The sequence below is a fragment of the Uranotaenia lowii genome, chromosome 1 (genome assembly GCF_029784155.1).
Source record: "Uranotaenia lowii strain MFRU-FL chromosome 1, ASM2978415v1, whole genome shotgun sequence".
In the NCBI taxonomy this organism is placed as follows: Eukaryota; Metazoa; Arthropoda; class Insecta; order Diptera; family Culicidae; genus Uranotaenia; species Uranotaenia lowii.
Window position 1 is genome coordinate 56,687,673 of NC_073691.1, and position 23,086 is coordinate 56,710,758.

Genomic DNA, 23,086 nt, shown 5'->3' on the forward strand with positions numbered 1-23,086 from the left:
TGGACCGAAGTCTTCAACTGAACCGCAGTTCTCAACTTGACCGAAGTTCTTGAGTGGACCGAAGTCCAAAACTGGACCGAAGTTCTTGACTGGATCGAAGTCCTAAACTGGCCTAAAATCCTCAACTGGATTGAACTCCTAAACTGGATTGAAGTCCTCAACTAGACCGAAATCCTCAACTGGACCGAAGTCCTAAATTGGACTGAAGTCCTCAACTGGACCGAAGTTCTTGACTGGACCGAAGTCCTCAACTGGACTGAAGTCCTCAACTGAACAGAAGTTCAAAATTGAACCGAAGTCCTCAACTGGACCGAAGTCTAAAACTTGACCAAAGTCCTCAACTGGACCGAACTCCTTGACTGAACCGAAGTCCTCGACTGGCAACTATGAGTTGACTGGACCGAAGTCCTCAACTGGACCGAAGTTCTTGACTGGACCGAAGTTCTAAACTGTACTGAAGTCCTCAACTGGACAGAACTCCTTGACTGGACCGAAGTCCTCGATTGGCAACTATGAGTTGACTGGACAGAAGTCCTCAACTGGACCGAAGTCCTTGACTGGACCGAAGTCCTCGACTGGCAACTATGTTTCGATTGGACCAAAGTTCTCAACTGGACCAAAGTCCTCAACTGGACCGAAGTTCTCTACTGGCAACTATGCTTTGACTGGACCAATGTTTTCAACTGGACCGAAGTTTTCACCCGGACTGAATTCCTTGACTGGACCGAAGTCCTCGACTGGGCCGAAGTTCTCAACTAGACCAAAGTCCTTGACTGGACCGAAGTCCTCAACTGGACCGAAGTTCTTGAGTGGACCGAAGTCCAAAACTGGACTGAAGTCCTCAACTGAACCGAAGTCCAAAACTGGACCGAAGTTCTTGACTGGATCGAAGTCCTAATCTGGCCTAAAATCCTCAACTGGACTGAACTAGTAAACTGGATTGAAATCCTCAACTAGACCGAAATCCTCAACTGGACTGAAGTCCTAAACTGGACTGAAGTCCTCAACTGAACAGAAGTTCAAAATTGGGCCGAAGTCCTCAACTGGACCGAAGTCTCAAACTGGACTGAAGTCCTCAACTGGACCGAACTCCTTGACTGGACCAAAGTCCTCGACTGGCAACTATGAGTTGACTGAACCGAAGTCCTCAACTGGACCGAAGTCCTCAACTGGACCGAAGTCCTCAACTGGACCGAAGTCCTCGACTGTCAACTATGCTTCGATTGGACCAAAGTTCTCAACTGGACCGAAGTCTTCAACTGGACCGAAGTCCTCGACTGGCAACTATGCTTTGACTGGGCCAAAGTTCTCAACTAGACCGAAGTTCTCAACCGGACTGAATTCCTTGACTGGACCGAAGTCCTCGACTGGGCCGAAGTTCTCAACTGAACCAAAGTCCTTGACTGGACCGAAGTCCTCAACTGGAATGAAGATGAACAGAAATCAAAAACTGGACCGAATTTCTTGACTGGACGGAAGTTCTAAACTGGACTGAAGTCCTCGACTGGACCAAAGTTCTTGACTGGACCGAAGTCCTAAACTGGACTGAAGTCCTCAACTGAACAGAAGTTCGAAATTGGGCCGAAGTCCTCAACTAAACCGAAGTCTTAAACTGGACTGAAGTCCTCAACTGGACCGAACTCCTTGACTGGACCGAAGTCCTCGACTGGCAACTATGAGTTGACTGAACCGAAGTCCTCAACTGGACCGAAGTCCTCGACTGTCAACTATGCTTCGATTGGACCAAAGTTCTCAACTGGACCGAAGTCTTCAACTGGACCGAAGTCCTCGACTGGCAACTATGCTTTGACTGGACCAAAGTTCTCAACTGGACCGAAGTTCTCAACCGGACTGAATTCCTTGACTGGACCGAAGTCCTCGACTGGGCCGAAGTTCTCAACTGAACCAAAGTCCTTGACTGGACCGAAGTCCTCAACTGGAATGAAGATGAACAGAAATCAAAAACTGGACCGAATTTCTTGACTGGACGGAAGTTCTAAACTGGACTGAAGTCCTCAACTGGACCAAAGTTCTTGAATGGACCGAAGTCCTAAGCTGGACTGAAGTCCTCAACTGAACAGAAGTTCAAAATTGGATCGAAGTCCTCAACTGGACCAAAGTTCTCAACTGGACCGAAGTTCTCAACCGGACTGAATTCCTTGACTGGACCGAAGTCCTCGACTGGCAACTATGAGTTTACTGGACAGAAGTCCTTGACTGTACCGAAGTCCTCATCTGGACCGAAGTCCTCGACTGGCAACTATGGTTTGACTGGACCAAAGTTCTCAACTGGACCGAAGTTCTCAACCGGACCGAATTCCTTGACTGGACCGAAGTCCTTAACTGGACCGTAATCCTCAACTGGACCAAAGTCCTCAACTGGACCAAAGTCCTCGACTGGCAACTATGCTTTGATTGGACCAAAGCTCTCAACTGGAACTAAGTTTTCTACCAGACCGAATTCCTTGACTGGACTGAAGTCCTCAACTGGACCGAAGTCCTCAACTGGACCGAACTTTCTGACTGGACCGAAGGCCTATTGCTGGAACTTACGGTTTCCGAAACTAATCCGGACAAAATCTTTTTTTCCCAGCAGAGGAAATCTGCTGCTCCAATTGTTTTCTTCAATTCGCTGTGCAGAACAATAGCGTTGATGGTTGTTTCTGACATGACATGATGATACACACGGTACTAATGTTTACATCATCACACTGTAAAGCAAGACTACTCAAACTGTTGTTAGCAATTACATTGCAGTGTTGACAGAGAAAAATGAGTTAAACCATCGGAATACTCATTGAGAAATGTGTACTTTTCCGGTTAGGGAATTTGATAAGTGGAAAGTGACAAAGAGCTATCGCTAATGTAATTTGTGGTTACACGGAAAAAAAAGTTGACTAGTTGATTCAACAATTTCAGCTAGTTTTTTCAAAGATATCATATGTTTGTATTAAGATATAATTATATCAATATATGAACATAGTTGAGTTTTTCGTGAGCTTGATGTAAACCACAAATTGAGTGTTTTACTGCATGAGTGTAGTGAGTGCTGCAGAAAAGAACAAAAAACTACGGCAAAATTAAAAGATGAATTTGTTTACCTTAGTTGAATTCTGTTTGTTTTAACGAAAATTGTCACATTTCTCCGCTTTAATTGGCTCATTCTAAGTCCCGAAGGCAACCGAAAAATCGACGCGTAGCCGTCTAAGATTCCCAATCCCCAGAAAATAAACGATATTTCTGGTCAGCTATCAGTCAAATCATTTGTTGGAGCGAGAAGTCATGTGTAGTCGGATCACCTCCGTGGTTTTGAAAGTTTTTTCTTGTCCCGAAAACCATTCGTCTGGATGAATCAACGTGTAAATTTGTTAAACTTGGCAGATATTGTTTGTTCTTTTCGAATACTGATAATTTTTATCGCTTCTAGGTTGTTCTTCGTCGACATTCACGGCAAGCTAGCGGCCAAATAATTTGCTGGAGCAAGGTATTAGATGTCGCCGGAACGCCTCCCAGGAATCCGATAGTGCAGACGGTCAAACCCGAGAACAATTTGTTGGAAGAAATCGACATAGAAAAAGATCCTAGAAGTGATTTGGTGCTGCTAAAAATCAACAGCTCGTACCCGCTGACCAAATCCATCGATCGGAAGCCCCCAGTAAGGAATGAATTAGCGATGCGCAGCATCCTGCTGCCGAAGCAAATTTAATGATCATTACGGGCATTTAATCTATTATATTTACAGTTAAATCAACTATACCAATATAATTGAATTTAATATATTTATCGTTGAATGCACAACATCAATCATATAGTTATAGTAGAATCTATTGTATTTATAGTTGAATGCATTAAATCAATCATACAACTATAGTTCAATCTATTATAATCAATTTTTTTAAAGTGTGATTGATCTTTAAAATTATCGTAGCTTTTGTATTCGAATTTATTAAACACCCTGTACATTTTTTCGACTATTTTTGATTATTCTCAGCTTATTTGGAATATCATTTTAGATCATCGTTTTGCAACAATTCGCCAGAATCTGTTTCAGCAGCAAACCTGGAACTGACTATGGCCATGTGTGGCGCGCATACTAATCGTGTCTTGATTTAAACATTGCGATCAGTGACAAATTTTGTGCCATTTCGCGTTACAGAACCCATCTAAACCCATGTACCTACTTCCATAGATTCGACTGACTACAAACGAACGATCGACACAAACAAACACCGCAATGCGAATCGAATCCACATTTGTGGAGGGATCACAACCGTCAAATTCTCACACGCGGAAAGAAAAAGATCGCGAATTTGCCAAAAAATAAATACCCAACGTCGGGGGAAAAAAAGCTGAACTGAACTAAACCTTCAGCAAAGCGAACAACATAGGATTCTCATTCGTCGTGTTTGTGTACTAGCCAAGGTTAAATTTTAGGTTCGGTTGTCGTTTTGAGCGTCATATTTATTTACTTTTTTTCGGGTTCTCTCTCTGTGTCTCTAACTGCTAGTTTGCTGCCTTCGGGTCGTTATTTGGCAAACCGATTTTCGAGTTTAGATTTTAGAGGGTAGCATTTTTACATACGTGGTGCCATCTTTTTTTTCTTTTCTTGTGCAGACCACAAGATCTCAAAATGTGTGTTTGCTAAATTTTTTTCTTGCATTTTTTGCTGCTTTCCTTGAGTCCCATCATCAATTGGCTCGGCTTGGCATATGCGAGTAGCTCTATGTCACTTGTCCTACATCTCGGATGGAGCCGGTTCCAGAACCTTCAGAATTCACAATTCCGAGTCCGAGAGTGTTTTATGTTTTATTTATTCCGCGATCGTCGGCTTCAACAAGATGGGCCAATTTTTTTTGCGGCTGCTTCTTCTCCAATTTTTCCCCGATGCGCGCACAACCTAAACCTATTCCAGCGTGTGGGTTGTTGCTGTTGTTGTGGGGTGTGGAAGTGTCATGGCGTGTCGTTGCGTTGATGATCGAGTCGCGTCCCGATTCTAGTTGCCGGCTCCGGGCTTGGTTGGCGAAATTTGCAAATGGCACATTCTGACTCGTCCTCCGTCGTCTCGGGATCTTCGTTTGATCTTCCTCAGGCCAGCCGGTCTAATCGCCTCCACTACCTACTAGTAGATGTATCGGATCGATCGGTCTTCAGAAGTGAGAACGTGTTGGAAGCATTCAGGCGCTACTTTTCGTTCTCCTTCTTTTGAAGGGGGAACTCCAGCGGGAGGTGAGGATCATTTTGAATTGTCACTTGAGAGTTGCACCCGAACTCGAAGACGACTACGTCGAGACGACAGTCAAGAAGACTTCATTCCAGGACAGGAAACGGCCCATCCCATTCACTTCAGCGCCATTTCTTGTAATCCGGGGTTCCGATTCAAATTCCCCCGATATTGGTATGCAGAAGGATCGTCCGCAAAATTCAAATCATCGCGCCCAGCCCAGACTACATATGCGCAATTTTCTTGCGTTTGATACATATTTATTTTGAATAGCTGAACAGAGGCTCATTCCCAGGGACACGTGACGGCCATGTCGCATTGGGCTGAAGATTGAGTCAGGCTGACCTAAAATCATCCAAAATGCTGTAAACACAAATTTCAAGAATAGAAAATTTCAATTTTGAATTTTGAACAGATCGTCGATGAATTTCGTAATCACTGTTATGTAAACTTTGCATTCACTCACTCGCCATTGAGGAATCAGAATGTAAGATTTTCAATAGGAATTCTTGAACAAATATGCATGTCCATCGATTATACAATCCTCCATTTATAAATTCAAAGGAGAAATCTGAATTTCAAATCAGAAGGTTCAGGATAGCAAATATTTATCGACAGGACGACGCCAGTATCATCTGGTGAGTGTGTTCTCCATTGTATTAAATTCCGTTACTAATAATGAAAAAGACTAAATAGATTCAGATTTCAATGTGGACTACAACCAACTTTCTTAGTCAATGAATATAAGCTCCCACTTCAGCCCTGCCAAATATTATCCTCATCCAGGTTTTCAAGGTCAATTCCTTTAAAGGAAAAATTTCACTTGGTGCACATATTATGGAACAGATCAACTCATTGAACTTCCTCAGATCAAACATCAAATGCTTTTCCGGACTTTTCGAATCTGTTATTATCTTGAAGTCAACCAATTTACTTGAAAATAAAATAAAAAATAACAGCAAACGGTCGCAAATTAAATTTCCTTCAAAAAATGATCTTGAGCGGAACTAGTCGAAATCTGATCTTGAGCGGAACCATTTACTTTTCCTAAGATCTAGGCAATGATTGTTTATGAATCTTATCAAAATGTTGAAAAAACACTTTTTCAAGATCTTTTCATAGAAGCATTGATATTTTTGCTAAAATTTATTAACTGAAATAATGTTATTAGACGATTTAAAAACATACGCATTTCTGCTGCAATTTTCATCAATCTACGCTGACTTTGAACGTCAATTTATGTCACCCTTAACCGTTATAAACTGATTCTTAATGAATAAAATAGTAGAAAAACTCATGAAAAAGCGTTTTTCGGGTTTTTGTAGCAAGTTTTCCATCAAAATATCAATTAATGGCGTAGTTTTTAAAAGTAAAATGTTGATTTTTGAGTGGAACTATCTTTGATCTTGAGCGGAACTACTAGCTTCCGAAATAAACCGCTAGGTGCGCTGCCTTATGTCTAATGTCTCACACGCGGTTTTTACCCCTGAATGTATGCAGCACCTTTGTATATTTCTGATTATATCAGCTTTAGGGAAAAAAAGATATAAAATTACGTTCGAATATAACAAAAGTAATTAGTTGATTTCACAGCGTATCAAACTAGGCACACAAAAAGTTTAATTTTTTGGGGAACAAGAAATGTGTTTTTGATTCTTCCTTTCAGATGGACGACGGAAAGGAGGAGGAAGGCTTTTATACATATTTTTTGGCATAATTCGAGACCTAATGAAGCAAATAAAGTAAGTCATTATTTCAGAATAAGAATCAACCTATCCGATTCCCTTGTGTTTGATTTTACAATTGAGCTCAAACTGGCAATCGGTTTGAGAATTAATTGTTTTATAAACTGAGCTAAATAATTACTGTTTCCATAAATTTTTACTATAAATATATTTTATCGTGATTCATATGAAACTGGAATTTATTATAATCTTAACTCTATGAATGAGTTGCTTAGAGCAAAGTTGCAAAAATCACAGAAAAATCTGAGATTTCACAGAATTTTGAGGAAATTTTTATCACAGGACACGAAATTTTGAAATATTTACAGATTTCACACTATTTTTGAATTTCGAAAGGATTTCCATAATTTTAATTTTTTTGGTCAATATATAATTTAGGTTTCTTATTTTGAATTTGAAAAATATGAAAAGATTTTCAACGTTAACTGATTTTTTCAACTAAAATATAAAAATGACCCAATTTATCATGAATTTCCAATGAAATTAATGGAATTAAGGGAATAAAAAATCACAAAATATCAGTTTTTTTTTCTCAAAAACATTAACTCAGAGCAATTTACAGTTTTTTAGCAAAATCTGTAATTTAAGGCATCTTCTTTTGTATAACTGACTTTGTCGTTAATTTGATCATTAAATAGTTTAAGTTGTTTGTATGGTGATCGAGTACTTTTGTGACGTAAATTCACGCTAGAATAGACCATTTTTGACTTCAGTACATATAACTTCGATTTCCTGTTCTCTCCGTGGAAATGGGATATTAGTGAATTTAAATTTCCCACAATTTGATGTTCATAGCTTTTCGATTAAACAACAATGAACAAAGCTATGCCTCTTTAAAGTTGTGACGTGAATTCACTCAGTTAAAATTCACGTCAAGTTATTCACTTCAAGTTATTCTGAAAAATTCTTTAGAGCCTTCAAATTTTATGTACACTTTTAAAAGTAATATTTTGTCATTCTGACTTGTGCAATCATAAATTTTCAGTATCTTTTCCTAACTTTTTCCCTATTTTAACTGGCACTTGAATAGGTATATATTGAGGAATCATACGTTAAAATTACTGTTTTTCACAGCGCTTATTTCAAGATTCAACAATACAATTTTTTTCAATATTTTAGTATGTTATTTGAAAATAACGAAAAATTTAAAAAAATAACTAAATTCTGTTCGATTTTTATAAATCCGACCATCTGGAGGGTCAAAACAGCTTTCAGAGCATATTTCTCTTAAAAAATTTTAAAATTTACTACGAATAAAATAGTAATTTTGTTTCTGTCTTGATAGTATTTTTACTTCCAAGCGGCTTCAAGCATGCACTACCTGCATATGTGAGTGCAGTTGTTCGAAAATTGTTAGTTTTTAACACAAAAACTCAACATAACATAACATTTTGGTGTCTTTAGATGAAAGTGGCAACATTGATTGAGCTACCTACAAAATGGTATTTTTCGCACTAGATTTAATGCATAGCTAAACAGTACTTTTTAACACTTTTTAAAGTATATGTACAATTTTTCATGAAGAAGATCGTTACAATTTTTTTTTAATTTTTTATTTGAAAAACAGATAAACTTTCAATGCGTTTTAATGGGCTGTTTTCCGTAGAACAATTTCAAGTTAGGGGCATTTGAAATACGGTTTAGTTTTTTATCAAGAAAAATTTGGGAATAATTTTTCAAATGAAAAATCATGTGTTTTGAGTCGCAAAGTTGCACCGAATTTTAAACCTTGAAAATCATCTGAAGGCCCCGCGTATTATTAGATAATTAAAACTGAGTTGAGATTATAAAATCTCGAATTTTCAATAACCAGAATTTTTGTTAGACTATGTTTTATCGCTTTGCGAATTTTTTTTTGGGTATTCAAATTTTTGGTTATCACATTTTTTACTACACGCGCTTACATTCAAAGAAATGTTCATGATGGTGCCTAAATTGAGGGGCAACAAATAGTCGTTGAAATTATTTTTTTTTGTACGGGATTGTTTTCCTCTGGGATGATTCATCCCTATAATTTTAATTTTCAATTTTTTGTTCTTGATTTCCAGCGAAATCTGCAAGCGAAATGCTTCTGGGATCATATGGAGAGTACTTGTGAGTGTTAAGTGTTCTAAGTGTTTTCCATTTTCGTAAAAATTATGTCAGAAGTCTTTTTCATGAATTTGGCCATTTTTTGTCATTTCATCTAGGTGTGCAACACCTTTGAAAATTATTTAAATTTTAATCAGTACGTCGAATTCAAATTTCAAACATGTTCTTTAAAATGAAAGCTGCAACTTCAGCTTCGAACAGCAATAAAATAGATTGATAGTTATCCTAAAAAAAGGATTCGAGTCTCCTTTCTCGTTTCTCGTCTTCCCGCTTTGAGGAAAAAAGGATCTCAAATAGTCCTTTAACCATTTATCGTACTCAATAACCTTCCCATGCCAAATTGCTTTTAAATAAGTAATCTAAATCATCATAAACATATTTCTTGTACTCAAAATTTTTCTGATATATCCCCCCAAGCCATTTTTTGGTTTCGTTTGCTTGATAAGCTCTCGAGTTATGCAGAAAATTGAAGAGAGCCTCCTCCCCCTTTTCATTGCCTTACGGAAGAATGAAGGGAGGGGGGGGGGGTCTTACAAAATCATAGAATCATTTCTCGTATCCAAAAATTTTCGTATTCCAAGCGTATTTTAAATTTGGTTCATTTGCTTGATTAGTTTTCAAGTTATACATAAAAAATATGATTGGAGTTCTTCACAAACAAGGGGTAGAAAATGATTTTAATAATCTTATGAAATCATAAACTATATTTTGTGCCAAATTTGAACTAAATCGTTTGAAAACCGTTCGAGTTCTGTAACATTTTACAATAGATTTTAAAAACAAAGGGATTTTAAAAACCATTACTCATTCAAATATAACAAAACCGGTCAACCATCATAAATTAATGATTTTATTATTGTAAAATACGTGTGTGTAGAAAATTTGATGAAAAGCACTTGTAAATCAATCAGGTTCTGTCATATATTATGTTACTTTGGTATGGGATATATGTTTTATTTGATTTCTTACAGACATATGCAATGCGGTTGCGCTGGTAGGACAATGCCGTTTTTATTATTAGAAAGCTGGTTAATGCCGTTCCGGCAGAGAATCTTATACCGATAATATCACCTCCAAGGAAGTTCATTATTGGAGTAGAGTCTAATTTGTGGGTGTATGTTTGGTGTTTGTTCAAATTATGATATTTCTGGTATAGCGGAAGCTATGACACTGACCGACGATACTGACTGGACACTCCGTTTGTTGAATATTTCTTTCAGCAGTACGAAGTATCGATTGCAGAGCGCGCACCGATCGTTTTTGAAGAAATACTATCCCAGTTGAAAAGTGCCACCTAACTTCAAAGGGAAAATAGGCAATTTCGACGATAAAATCGGGCTAAACAGGTAAATTTTTCCTACAAGGATTTTTTTTCCCAATTTTGCAAGGACCCAAAAAAAGAATAGAGTTTTGTTTTAAGTGTCATGTCAGTGTGATCAGTGGCTATTAGGTGATGTCGTTCCAAACAAAACCGTTTGATTTTGGAACATGGGCCAAAATCAAATGTTGGCCAAATCGAATGTTGCCAAAAGCGAGCGAGGTCTGTATAACGTTTAAATCAAATTTCAAATCAAACCTGAAATTGAACCTGTATTTGAAATACGAGTTTAGATGCTGAATCTTAAGGTTTACGGACGAACGAAACCATTCATAGATTGTATTTAATATAGAAAAAATATTTATAAGAAAAATATTTAGGTCTAAGTCATATATAGTGGTACAACAATCATCAATTTGAACTATTTTCTCAATTGACAGAGGTCGTGTGATTTACGCAGGACTCGAGAGTATCATATCCCATCTCGTTCCCTAAGAAATTTCGAGCCGCTAAGATTAAACAATTATGGAAGAAATGAATTTTATAATCCATTTGACATCTCTTGTAGATTGTTCAACCAAGTGTATGTGTATTTTGATTTTAATATAAGTAAGGATAGTTTTAAGCGTAGTTTAAGTAACCAGTCTGTATGATATTAAGTTATCGAAGACCGTGAACAATAAATAAAAAGTTTACCCGTAAACCTTATTTAATTTGTATCCTAAGATAGAATCAGAATAATAGGTTAGAAATTTTTATCTGAATTCTAAATCAGAAAAAGGGATTTCGACGTTCTGTCTTCATCTTTCAGTTCATACTTAAAAGAGGTTTATCCATTAAATAAAATAATCTTGAACTGTTGGTCACCCAGACCATTAGAAAGAAACCCATTCCCAGCCCAAATAAAGATCAACTCCAACCAAGTAGGGGAAAAGTTCATATAACGCCCCATGTGGCTAATACGCGCCACCATTGTTTTGAAGAATCTGAAACATTTGAAGCCTGCAAAATATTACCAATTTGTTCTAAATGCTGTGATTGGTCATGGCAAGTATGAATTTTTCCTTAAAATGCCCCTGTGTCGTGATAATTTCACAATTTAGGTTTTTCGTCATTTTGATCTAAATTTTAAAACACTTTCAATAAGGTGTCACCAAGCAGAGAAAAACGAATAAGACAATATTTTCTGACACATCGATAGAGGAGAATCTAAACTATGATTTTATGCTAAAAAATCATACTGAACTCGCAAAGGTATGCTTCTTATGGGTATGTTCTATCACGGCCCATGCGCTCGTTATAACGCGCCAATCGTAGTAGGCTGAAAATAGCATTAATTTTTCAAAAAGGCCAATTTTCATTGAAAATGAACAAAAAGTCTAAAACCATATTTTGAGCGTTAATTCAGCCCAAAAAATCTACTTTTCATTTTTTTCAAAATTTTGATTAGTCCATTTTGAATTTCTTTTAAGTCAAAGTGTCTGTAAGTATTGGTGTGTTTTTGGTCTTCGGCTGCTTTCGGGTGTGTTCGGCTGCTAGGCGCATATTGAATACACAGCGGCGCGTATTTGCAACACAGTTTTGTTCTGTGGCTTTGAATATGGTTTTTAAAAATCAAGTTTTTGAAGCAACTGAGTAATGAAATATCACAGGCATTTGTAGAAAACACTTTTCTTCAACGATTGCACCCATTTTCAACATAATTTGTTCGTGGAATACATAGAAAATCAGCGATTCGCTTAGGTGGCGCATAATAGGGCATGTTCCCCTAAGATCCACGCGGCGGCGTCGAGAGGGTTTTCTCGAAGGACTGATTTCGAATTCGCAGCACATTTTCGCACGCGGTAACCCAACGTTTGCCAAGGTAACTCCAATAAAAAAAAAGAGGTTCGCCAAAACCCGTTTAAAGCTACCACCAGGTACAGAGCACCTAGCTGACCAATAGTTATAATATAGAAGGTACCTTAAAAAAAAAACATCAACAACCAACAACATTTGCCCTGGTGTAAAGTTGAAGGCAATTCAGAGAGACCCGTTTTACGAACCAACCAACATCATTATTTGGAGGTTTTTTTTTCAGTTGCCGCTGCCGCCACATTTATTTTTGCTAGTTGGTTCCAAAATTCGCAAACAGCGCCCAACAAACAGACCAAATACTAGACTACGCAGACTAGAGACTAGACGAATGAGTGCAAGTTTAGGGAGTAACAAAAAATACAGTGCGTTTTGTACCGAACAGACTGAATTGTTTGAAATCGCGCACACAAACGATGTTGTTCACATCAAATACCGACTACCAGCAAAGAAGATGCAAAGAACCGTGACATGTCGCAGTTTTGCTGTTTGTTGTAGGTATTGGCCATCAAGATGGATTTCGCGAACATCACCATCATCATCCGCCAGGCGTTTGTCATCGCTCTGACAGTTCAGTTCGTTCGTTTGGGTTCGGAAATTGGCGGATAGATGACGAGGATCGAGGCCCAATTGTGTCGGTGAATGAAGGAAGACAGAAAAAAAACACCACCATGAAATGTCAACCGTGCAAATGGGCTAAGCCGTCGCGTCGATCGGTTTATCGCCATTTGCCCAATTGTTTAGACTGGGTAGTTTAACGATTTGGACAGCTGCAGTAGATGGCAGCGATGGTTCGCGAATTCGTGCAATGCCTAGGTGTTCGTCAAATCGAAGAGCGAAGGTCTTTTCGAGGACCTTGAAAAAGTACACATTTGCAGTGAGAAACCTCCCTGTTTAGAGACACCATTACAAGCACTGATAGATTCATTAGATCGAAGTTGTTTGGGGTCAGAAGCCATCTGAACGGGACCTCTAAACAGTTAATTAATTTTATCAACTAGTTTGTTGAGTAAAAGATTTAAGTCTTGAGGCTCTGAAAAGAAAATAAATGTGCGTAGAAGGTTTTTCCAAATAGTCTTATCAATAATTGTCTTCCTTTTAAGCGCGTCGCGTAGCATTAAAAAACTTTTAAAAGTCTGGTAAGATAATCAAAGTGCTTGAAATTAATTCTAAATTTCAATGAATAAGGTTTATTATGCAACATCATACATATTGCTAATAAAGAAATTTCCTACAGTATGACCCATAAAAAATATGTTTTCAAGCTTCAAAAACACTTTTCTGAATATTTACTTGATTTAAAGACTTTTTTTTATTTAGGCATGTAGATAAACATATTTAGAAACAATAACTCACTTTCGATCACAACTACTATCTCCAGGCGAGATCTGAATCGAAACCTTCGCAATATGAGTCTCTGACATGCAAGCGCACACCTCAGAGATGAAGGTCTTCAGAGAATCGACACTTTAGTGAGAAGATCCATAGGTCATTGCTAGAACATATGCCATATAAAATAGTCGAGGGTGTTCCAATTCGGACTGCTCCTAGGCCAAGATCCTTTGTCCAAAACTTCGGATTTTCTTCCAGCCAGGCTTGGATCCGTTTTGAGGTATGACATGGGCTCCATCTTGTTGGAAAAAAAAGCATTCTCGGTCTCGGGCTCATTGGAGTTTGCTCAAACCCACGGAAGCACCTGATTCTTCAAAATGTTCATTCCAACTTCAGAATTATTTTTTACTTCAGCATTTATGAAAACAGGAGGCATCTTCAATCCTTTCGAAACGCAGTTGTACCGGATAGTTTTTCAATAACGATCCGCCAACTGCAACGTTGATAAAGTCGCGAATGCCATAATGATGGTAAAACGACTATAATCGAAACAAAAAAAAAAAAAAAAAAAAAAAAAAAAAAAAAAAAAAAAAATCCTTTCGAAGCAACCACTCCAAGTACCATGACTCCGGCGGAATTCTTGGTAGTTGACTTGAATTTGTTTCGTCTGAGAACACGACGATCAGTTGGTTCTTTTTTTATCTTAGACAGATGGCTCTGGGCTCATTCCTTTGATGATGCATATGAGTCTTTTTTTGACCAACCGTTGCATGGAAGAATTCGAGATATTCGCTTTCAGTTTTACAGAACTGACACATATCATTATTGAGTTTGCTATTTTTTTTTAATATGACAATACACTGTCAACAGACCTGTAACTGTATTCACATCACTTTCGACAGGCTCAAAAGGTCGCGAGTTTTCTTTGAGTCGGGTTTTATGAATCTTTTTGATTGCCTACCACCAATAGCCACAAGCCATTTGAATTCTATTTTTAAATTTTCCCAAGTTTTTTGTTGCGTGCACAAGTTGATACCCCACAGAAACGTCCCGGCCCAGTTATTGGCCCTTCAGATCCTCTCCTAGCCAGTTTATCCGCTCTTTCATTTTCTTCTATGCCGCAGTGACCTGGAACCCAATAAAGGATCACCTGGTTTTGTATCGATGATTAATTCAAAGCTTTTATACAATCCCATATCTACTAGTTTTAAGCTGCACACTGGAGCTTTTAAAGTTGCTCTTCAAACAAATTTCCACGCAAGAGTAAATCGCATGGACCTCCGTTTGGAAGACTGTTGGCTAACATCCCGTTGGAATCGATATGTTTACCCCTGGGCCATAAATTCCGGCACCAGCATTGTTATTCATTTTTGAGCCATCAGTGAAAAAAGATAAAGATCCTATTCTAGTTGTAGGGCCACCCTGTGCCCAGGCTTATCAGGTTTTAAATAATTTGTTCTGAACCTATTTAATATTTATAAGTGCACCTTGAGCTTCCAAGTTTGTAATGAATTTTTCCGCCTCTAAACTGCACGAACTCAGGTAGAGGCAAATTGAAAGACATGATACTCTTTGTAGTTTAAGTAGATGGTTTGGTATTGTTTCTAGTAGAGTTTAGGGCCACCAATCAAGAGCCGCGTAGGATAATCTGGGTCTCGATATCGCTGTATAGATCCAAGAGATCATATCCGACTTTAATCCCCATAATTTTCCAAAAGTCTTGCTGCATACCCAAAACGAAGAAAGAGATTCAGAAATAGCATGTTCTATTTAACGGGTGTTGAATAAAAAACGAGAATTTTTTCAATCACATATAAAAAAAATGTTATTTTTTTTCATCGATTTCAGTATTTTTTATTAATAACATAATGTATTTTCTTCAAAAGAATGTCAGTGAATGTTTGAGTAAGGGCCGTGGTCTGATGTTCGACGCAACTTTGTCGCGATACTCTCACAAGAACGTTGTACGGCACTTACGTCCATTTTCCGGATACAATTCCGGATTTTTGTAGTCAGTTGCTTCGTGTCCTTGGCCCTCCAATTGTTTTTTTACACTAGGGCACTGAGTGAGCCAAAGAAATCCTCTATTGGGCGGCACTGGGGCAAGTTTGTTGGGTTACGATCTTTTGGCACGAACGGTATCTTTTTCTTCTCAAGGTACGCCAGCGTTTTCTTGGCGTAATAGGAAGACGCCTTGTCCGGCCAGAAGACGTACTTCCCATCCACGTGATGCTCGTTCAGGAACGGCAGCAGGATTTTGTCGAGGCACTCTTCTTGATAGATTTGTTGGTTGATTGCCAGACCGCTCGGCTTAAACCAAGGCTTTGAAATGCCCCGGTCGGAAATGGCGATATACAATATAACCTTTTTTTCAAACTTGTGCTTGAACTTGTATTTCACTTCAGGCGGTGTGGATGACTTGTCGCTGGAGTAGTTATTATCATTTCCTGGAATATGCGTTTTGGACAGCGGAAAATAGCTTTCGTCATCCAGAACGAATGATGTCCCGCGGTATTTTTTGGTCATCCACTGACACTGTGATTTAACGGTTTCAATCTGCTCCTCCGTGTACTCCAGCGACCTCGTCTTCTTCCTGCAGACGATTTCTTCCATCTTGAGGGTACGATGGATCAATACGTGGGAGCAGCCATATTTCCGACCGGCCTCACACAGGCTGGTTGCGTCCTTGTTGTCAAACAGCTTCTTTAGCACTTCCGACCTTCCGCTCTACGTTCAGGGAACCCAGGATACGATATACCGTACTGAGAGGTACATTTTCTTCCTTAAAATGTGCCACCGTGAACTTTTTTCCGTGCTGGTAATGCGTTTCGTAGAACCGTACAATGCGTTCGCGGAGCACGTGCTGTTTCGACGCCATCTTTGCTTTGACTAAATTCAAACTAGCAAAACCAAACACGCCTACTGTTTCTAGGGAGCCCAAAGAGCAATTTTCTTGGAGGAAGAAAATTTTACGCTCTTTATTTGAGTTACTGAAAGGTATGGCAAACATGCTCATTTTTTATTTAACACCCGTTAAATGTGCGTTCCAGTTGAGCTTTTTGTCAAGAAACTCAACTTGAGTTGCTACTGATAAGACTTGGTTATATAAGGTTAATTCTTTTATACTACCCTTTCTTTTTGTTGTAAATGGAATTATTGTGGTTCTTGAGGGATTTATATTAAGACCTTCCTTTTCGCACCATTTGAGGCAATCGTTTAAGGCATTTTGCATTCTGTTACCAACAGTGCAGTCAGATTTACCTCGTTCAACTATTAATACTATATCATCTGCAAAACCGATAACTTCAAAGCATAGTTCAGTAAAATTTTTAAGGAGATCATCTACAACCTGTGTCCACAACATAGGCAATAGAACTCCACCTTGAGGACAGCTTCTTGCTGTTTTCACTGCCAATGATGTGTCTCCCAGATTGGCTGTAATTCTTCGATTGCTCAGCATTCCCTGAAACCACTTTATAACACTTTCATTGAATTCACGGGATATCATCGCTGTATTCATTAAATTATAAGAGGCGTTATCAAACGCTCCTTCGATATCGAGAAAGGCTGCAGAAGCTATTTCCTTCACCTCAATTAATTTTTCAACTATTGACACTAGATTGTGTAACGCTGTTATAGTTGATTTATTAGCTTGATATGCATATTGATTTTTATCCAAAAGTTGTTTTTTAATAAGATAAGTTGCTTTGATGTGAGAATCTACAAGTTTTTCTATAGTTTTGAAAAGAATTGAGTTCAAGCTCATAGGTCTGTACACTTCAGGATTATTATTGTTACGTTTGTTTACTTTTCTTTGGTATAAAGATAACCTTAACTTTCTGCCAACGGATTGGAATATGTGCTAGCATCATACTTGCTCGAAAAAGTTTTGATAACCGCCAGTGCCTTCTTTTTTCTTTCCACATTTCTTTATTTTATTCTGTCAAAGCCTTTTTGTATTGATCCCAATATTGTGGAGCTTCAGCGTTATTGAAGAGCTTTCTTTTTTTTTCTAAGCAGCTTTAATTTTTTACTCCACCATATTGTAATATAACTCGAGTGCATTTCGGTCTGAAGATATTTCGCTGGAGACCTAAGTTCTTCAACGTTGACAATCGATAGCTCATGAGTGAGATAGAGACCTAGTCTTTGGGCAATGATTATATAAGATCCCGAATGTCGAAATGAGATACCCAATCACTTTTGCTAATCTATTCTTTCACTTGAAAAGAGGTTGATTGCCAATTCAATATACCTTGAATAAGTTATAAACCATCTTTCAGAAATTCTTGGTTAGCTAGTTCTTCCTGTCAGGGGTAGATTTCATAAATCGGCACAGAGAGTCATAGAAAAAATGGCGTTTTTTTCTAAGGGAAAATGGCGGGGAAGTTGACCTCAGAGGAAGAAAGGAAATTAGACTTTCTTGGACATTTTGGCTTTGCTATCGAAAAGTTGATTTTTTGGAAATATTCGAGTCGTAACTTTTAAAATTCGTGAAATTTCACAATTTTTGGCGGTTATTTTGTCAGCCTTGTGAACCTGGAAAACATCGGTGACCCCAGTGATTACGAAAACCGGAAAAGGAACCGCTAACGATCCTGTCTGGAGAAACTTAGCCAGAGGTATCAGTATGCGGAAAGAATTCGATTTGCCGGGTAGTCTTTCCATCTTTCTGTTTCTGGGCGTATTTAACCTAAGCGGCGATATAGGAGATACATTTGCGGATTATTTCGTGAACATGGTCAACTCAAAACAAGCTTTTTATTAAAACGATATTTTTTTTCTTTCGGTGCCGATTTGATTAGCATCCTCCCTGAGAGTAAGTCTGTGCTTTCCAGCGACTTCTACACATCAATTATTTTTATAATTGTTGGCGCTTAAGTGCAAGAAGTTGAAGTACGCAAAAAGTCGCAAGTCATTTGATTTTTAGATGGGATCATTAGGAACTTTATTGGAGATTGATCGTCTCATCTGGTGCGTTTATTTTTCGTCGGTATTGCTATAGAAATACCGTGATAAAATAGACCACGACAAGCTGTCATTCAAGTTCTCTCAATAAACACATTAGAATTGAGGGTTGAATTTTTGAAATGTAAGCAACTTCATTTATCATAAGTTCATAAGTGAACTTACCTTCGTCTCAATAAATCCGCCGGCTCCTGTTTCTCTGCACGTAATTGTCAATTGTTCCCAAAATAAAAAATGCAATAATAGACGATTTTTCTCTCCCCAAACTTTTATGTAATAATTCACACTCCGCGCACAGTTAACAAAAAAACGCAACTTAATATTTACGGATCTGTTCTACCCAACGATGCTGCTGGCCACATGCTTCTTCTTCTATTCACATTGCCATCATCAGCTGCTTCAACTGCTTCGCCACACACTCATTTTGACAACGCACTGATTTGATAAGAGGCGAGCGAACGCTAGCGCTAGCGCAAATCTACATGGTAAGTAGTTGATAATTCAGAAAAAAAATGAACCCCCAAATTACCGAGCGAAAGAAAAAAATCAGCAAAAACCCTTCCTTCGTTCGGTCTCTCCCGGTCGTTCGTCTTTCTAATCTTTCAAAGAGTGTACCTACAACTCAATCGTCTCCGATTGTGTTGAATCGTAATCTTAAAAAAAAAACAAGAACAACAACGTCCCCAGCGTTCTTCCTTGGGGAACACACACAAATTCACGTATTCGAGAGATTCCGAATGGCGAGAGAGAGTCCCAGCCACACCGCATTCAAATGTCTTCGGGCGGGCTGATTTTCGCAGTTAGTGGGTCAACCCGAAAGATCAACTTCGGCTGCTTCAACTTCTTCCCAAGAACGACAAATTTCCCGTGGGGTGGTCTGCCAGTCCCATGAACAACATAACAACATCACTCTTTGATCGGGAAGGGAAACCCCACGTCAATCTATCCCGCCCAATCCACCTAACCGAGGGAAGGGGAGCCACGTATGTGTCAGTCCCTACTAAGCAACTGGGCAGCGTCGCCAATTGTAGGTAGAGTTGCGAACAATCTAAAAATGTGTCTCCCGAAAAAGGGAACGCATGGCGCGGTCGATCGATCGAAAGTTCGTTCCACTTGTCTTCTTGAGGCGTGCGGCTTTAGGTTAGCGGGTTGCGATCACCCCTCAAGGGTCTTCTCCATCCTTCGCAAACGCAGAAAGCGAGCGAGCGATTGGCGGGTTGTAAAATCGCGAAAGAATCCGTTAGCTTAGGAGAAAAGGTGATCGCGCACGTCTGCGAGGAAAACTTGTTTTTTGACCGTTTTATTGCTAAAGCAATATTTTTGCGCCTAGGGATGCGCTAGGTTGCGATCCTTTGGGGAAAGGTTTGAGGCGGGCAGAAGGCGGGATAGGATGATGTGGGTTAGGATCACGATCGCGAAAATCTAGGTTTTTAGTAGATGTTCGGTTTAAAATTAAAGAAAAAAGGGAAGTCGAGGATTACACTTGTTGACGATCTCTGGTGATCGAGGGCCAAGTTAGGTGATTGAACACTCGCGCGATCTTTACCGGCGGCGGCTGCGATCGAATTTTCTTCTGAGATTCACTGGATCACTAGTCGTGCGGTTGCACGATGAGGTAGAATATCTGGTGGTTATCTAATTGTCTTCACGAGGTACTTTTTGTACTGCGGTACGTTAAAAAACTAATACACTAAGAGCTAAGTTCCTGAGGTAGTTGGTTTCGACAGTCGATCGCGCCGCACTAAACCATTTAGGGCGCCGGTCGTCGTGGACCTTGAAAAGGGCCGCTCCCTTTTTTGCACGGTGCAAATCGGCAACGACGGCAGCAAAAAAAAAGTTAATTTGATTGCAAAAGTCACTCGGATTAGTAGGAGCGCCCGAAACGACGATCCGCGAATCGCGCAACGCAAACTAAAACTGTTCGGCAACGATGATGATCAACGGCAGTGAGAGTGTCGATTTTGCACACTCAACAAGACCAACAACAAGCAAGGGACCAAGCCCGTCGTTTGGTTTGGTTTGCCGAAAAATAAAGAAAAAAGAATTGAACGCGCCGCGAGATATTTCGCACACCAAAATCGCAACTCACAAACTGGCGCGACGCGCTGCTCCTCTGATCACATACCTACTCCGTCCGTAGTTAGTAGATCGCGGATGGCGGAAGCGGCGCGGCGAGAAGGTTGCCGCGAGGCGGCCGGCTAGATACACATATTTTGGGCCAGGCACGCGGCGCGCCGCTGTCGTATACACATGTGTATTAGGCGGTGTATCCGTAACGGCCGCCGAATCGCATATCGTCGCGCGTCGCTTGCCACCTCCTACGACTTGTAATAACCCCCAGAAACCCCAAAAAAAGACCAGATAAGACCGAGGGTATTGCTTCGCTGATTTTTTTCTTCGGCAGTCCGTTCCCTTGAACCTTTCGTCCAAATACGCGCCGGGCTCTCTCACCACATATGTGTACGACTTGTATACGATTAGTCTTCTCGGTTGCCCCCCGAAAAAGCAAAACGACCAGAAGAGAATCCCTCTAGAGATCTATTCCACCGTCAGCTAGTTAGAGTGGGATGGCCATAGCCCGAAATTTTGCAAACATTTCCAACACAGACTCACACTCAGGAAATTCGCGACACGACCAAACACTCTGCCAAAAATTTCGTGGAGCCGAGCACACGTGATCTTGCTAGTTCAAATTCGGTCCGAGCTCACTTAGGAGAGTTCACAACAAAGCGGCAACCTTGAGTTTGTGCGCGATTCTCTGTCAACAAGTCGTGCGCGCCCTGCCACACTCAACCTGATTAGACCACTGTCCACAAAAGAAGCAAACAAAAAATCTTCCAAAAAAAACCCTCAACAACTCGCACTTACTTATCTCACACCTCTTAACCCGACGAAAAAAAAAAGAAAACTCGCAATCGCGCAGCCGGTCGCGAAATCGCGTCACGCGCCCCTTCACAGTGACAGATAACAACAGACCTTCCACAAGCCGTCTGCGTAGATAAACCAAAAAACTTAAAACAGCCGAAAAAAATCGCGTAACCGAGCTCCCTTTATCAATTTTAGAACAACTCCCGTTCCGTTCCGTGTGAATGGTAGTGGCCGGGCCCGCGGACGTTCTGTTCGGGACTGATCGGGCTGATTCCCGTGCGCCAGCAGATTAGACCCGGTCTGGAAGCCTCCCCCCGAGGATGAAACCGTTCACCTGTTGAGTCGAGTTGAGACCTCTAGCCTGGCATCCTACAAGACCCACTCGCTCGATTGCTAATGATGATTGCTACCACTTTGATGATGATGCCCCGATCGATGATGATCCTCCTGGCCTACAACAACCGGTCGATCGGGAGATTCTCTCTCGATCTGCGCTGATGTAATCACTGTTCAAAATTTTGAATTCTCTCCCGTTGTTGCTGCAGCAGTACAAAATATTTGTGCGAAATTACCTACCCGAAACGTTCCCGACCGAATCCCGAATCTCCTGCTGCCCGAGCATGGCTTAAGCTGAAGCTGAGCGAAATCTATGCGCGGCGCGCATTATTCAATCGCTCTCCTTCGTTTGCGCTCACACCGAAAAGTGGAATGCCGGTCGGGAGAGAACTTTGCGAAAGCCTGTCGGCTTTCGCTGTTCCTCTCATTTCGCCTTTCCTTACCGAACGTGGCCGTGTAGCGTGGATGTGGATGATTTCGGTATTTGATTGAGATTTGTTTGTAGGAGGAAGTTGATCCTGGCCTGGCCGGCGTCGTAGTCTTCGACATCGGGTTCCGAAAACTAATCGGAATCCGATTGCGAAGTTGATAACACGAAGGAAATCTAAATTCTGAATCAGGTTTAAGAATCGGAATTTATAATTCGAACCAGAATCTAGATTTCAAACACAACTTGCATTCCAACGTGCTTTTGACCCACATAGTTAATAACATCAGAGGCCCTTGTGACAAGTGTTTTCGCAAAACTTGACGTAATCACAACGGCTAGCATCGCCAGCAAATTTATGTGCCGTTTTCCCTCCGGGAAAGATCTTGTAGGTATCTGCTTTTCATTATCAAATTTGCTTCAAAGCAAATAAAAGTAGTTGTAGTACCAACTAAGAGAGATGCCACGAGTCATGTCCCGGCTAATCTACGATCTCGACACGCGTCACTATGCTGCGCTGCCAGGGGACTTAGTCCGTTTTGGCTGTTGCAGTTGAGCACGTTCTACCACTAAATCATTTGTTTGGGCTTAGTCTCGTTGATGAATGTAGCTTCACTTAGAGTTAAATTAGGCCTTTGGCCGATAAGTAGATCCTTTAATTGCGGGCTAAGCCCTCGAAACTTGTTCAAAAATTCCAACGACTTATTTTTACCAATTTTAGTTATTTTTACTGAGCCACCAGATGTCTCCAAAAATATCAAAGAGAACTGTCAAAACAACACTGAGAAAAGTTATCAATGATTTAGTCAGTTTTGAACAAGACTAATTGGCAAATTTCATGAAAATCGTTGTTGAAGTTTCGCAACACATTCGTCAAGTTACGTAATGACAAGTTTGGGCTTGAGTTGATTTGTATCTTTTTGAGT

General features: G+C 39.9%; 1 protein-coding gene across 12 annotated transcripts in view; it reads right to left on the bottom strand.

Annotated features, from left to right (window-relative positions):
• Window positions 1-23,086, bottom strand: part of LOC129740357 (sex determination protein fruitless) — a 761,972-nt gene that overhangs the window by 218,931 nt on the left and 519,955 nt on the right. Inside the window, exons 1-2 of one of the 12 annotated variants that reach the window (XM_055732020.1) lie at window positions 21,398-21,647; window positions 18,695-19,007 (exon numbers count right to left, since the gene is read on the bottom strand). The exons of 10 other annotated variants lie outside the window; for them this stretch is intronic. The gene's annotated coding sequence lies outside the window, so the exon portion shown is untranslated. Of the gene's footprint in view, window positions 1-18,694; window positions 19,008-20,010; window positions 20,430-21,397; window positions 21,648-23,086 lie in introns of those variants that run through there. One more of the 12 variants, XM_055732018.1, reaches the window with a different exon arrangement.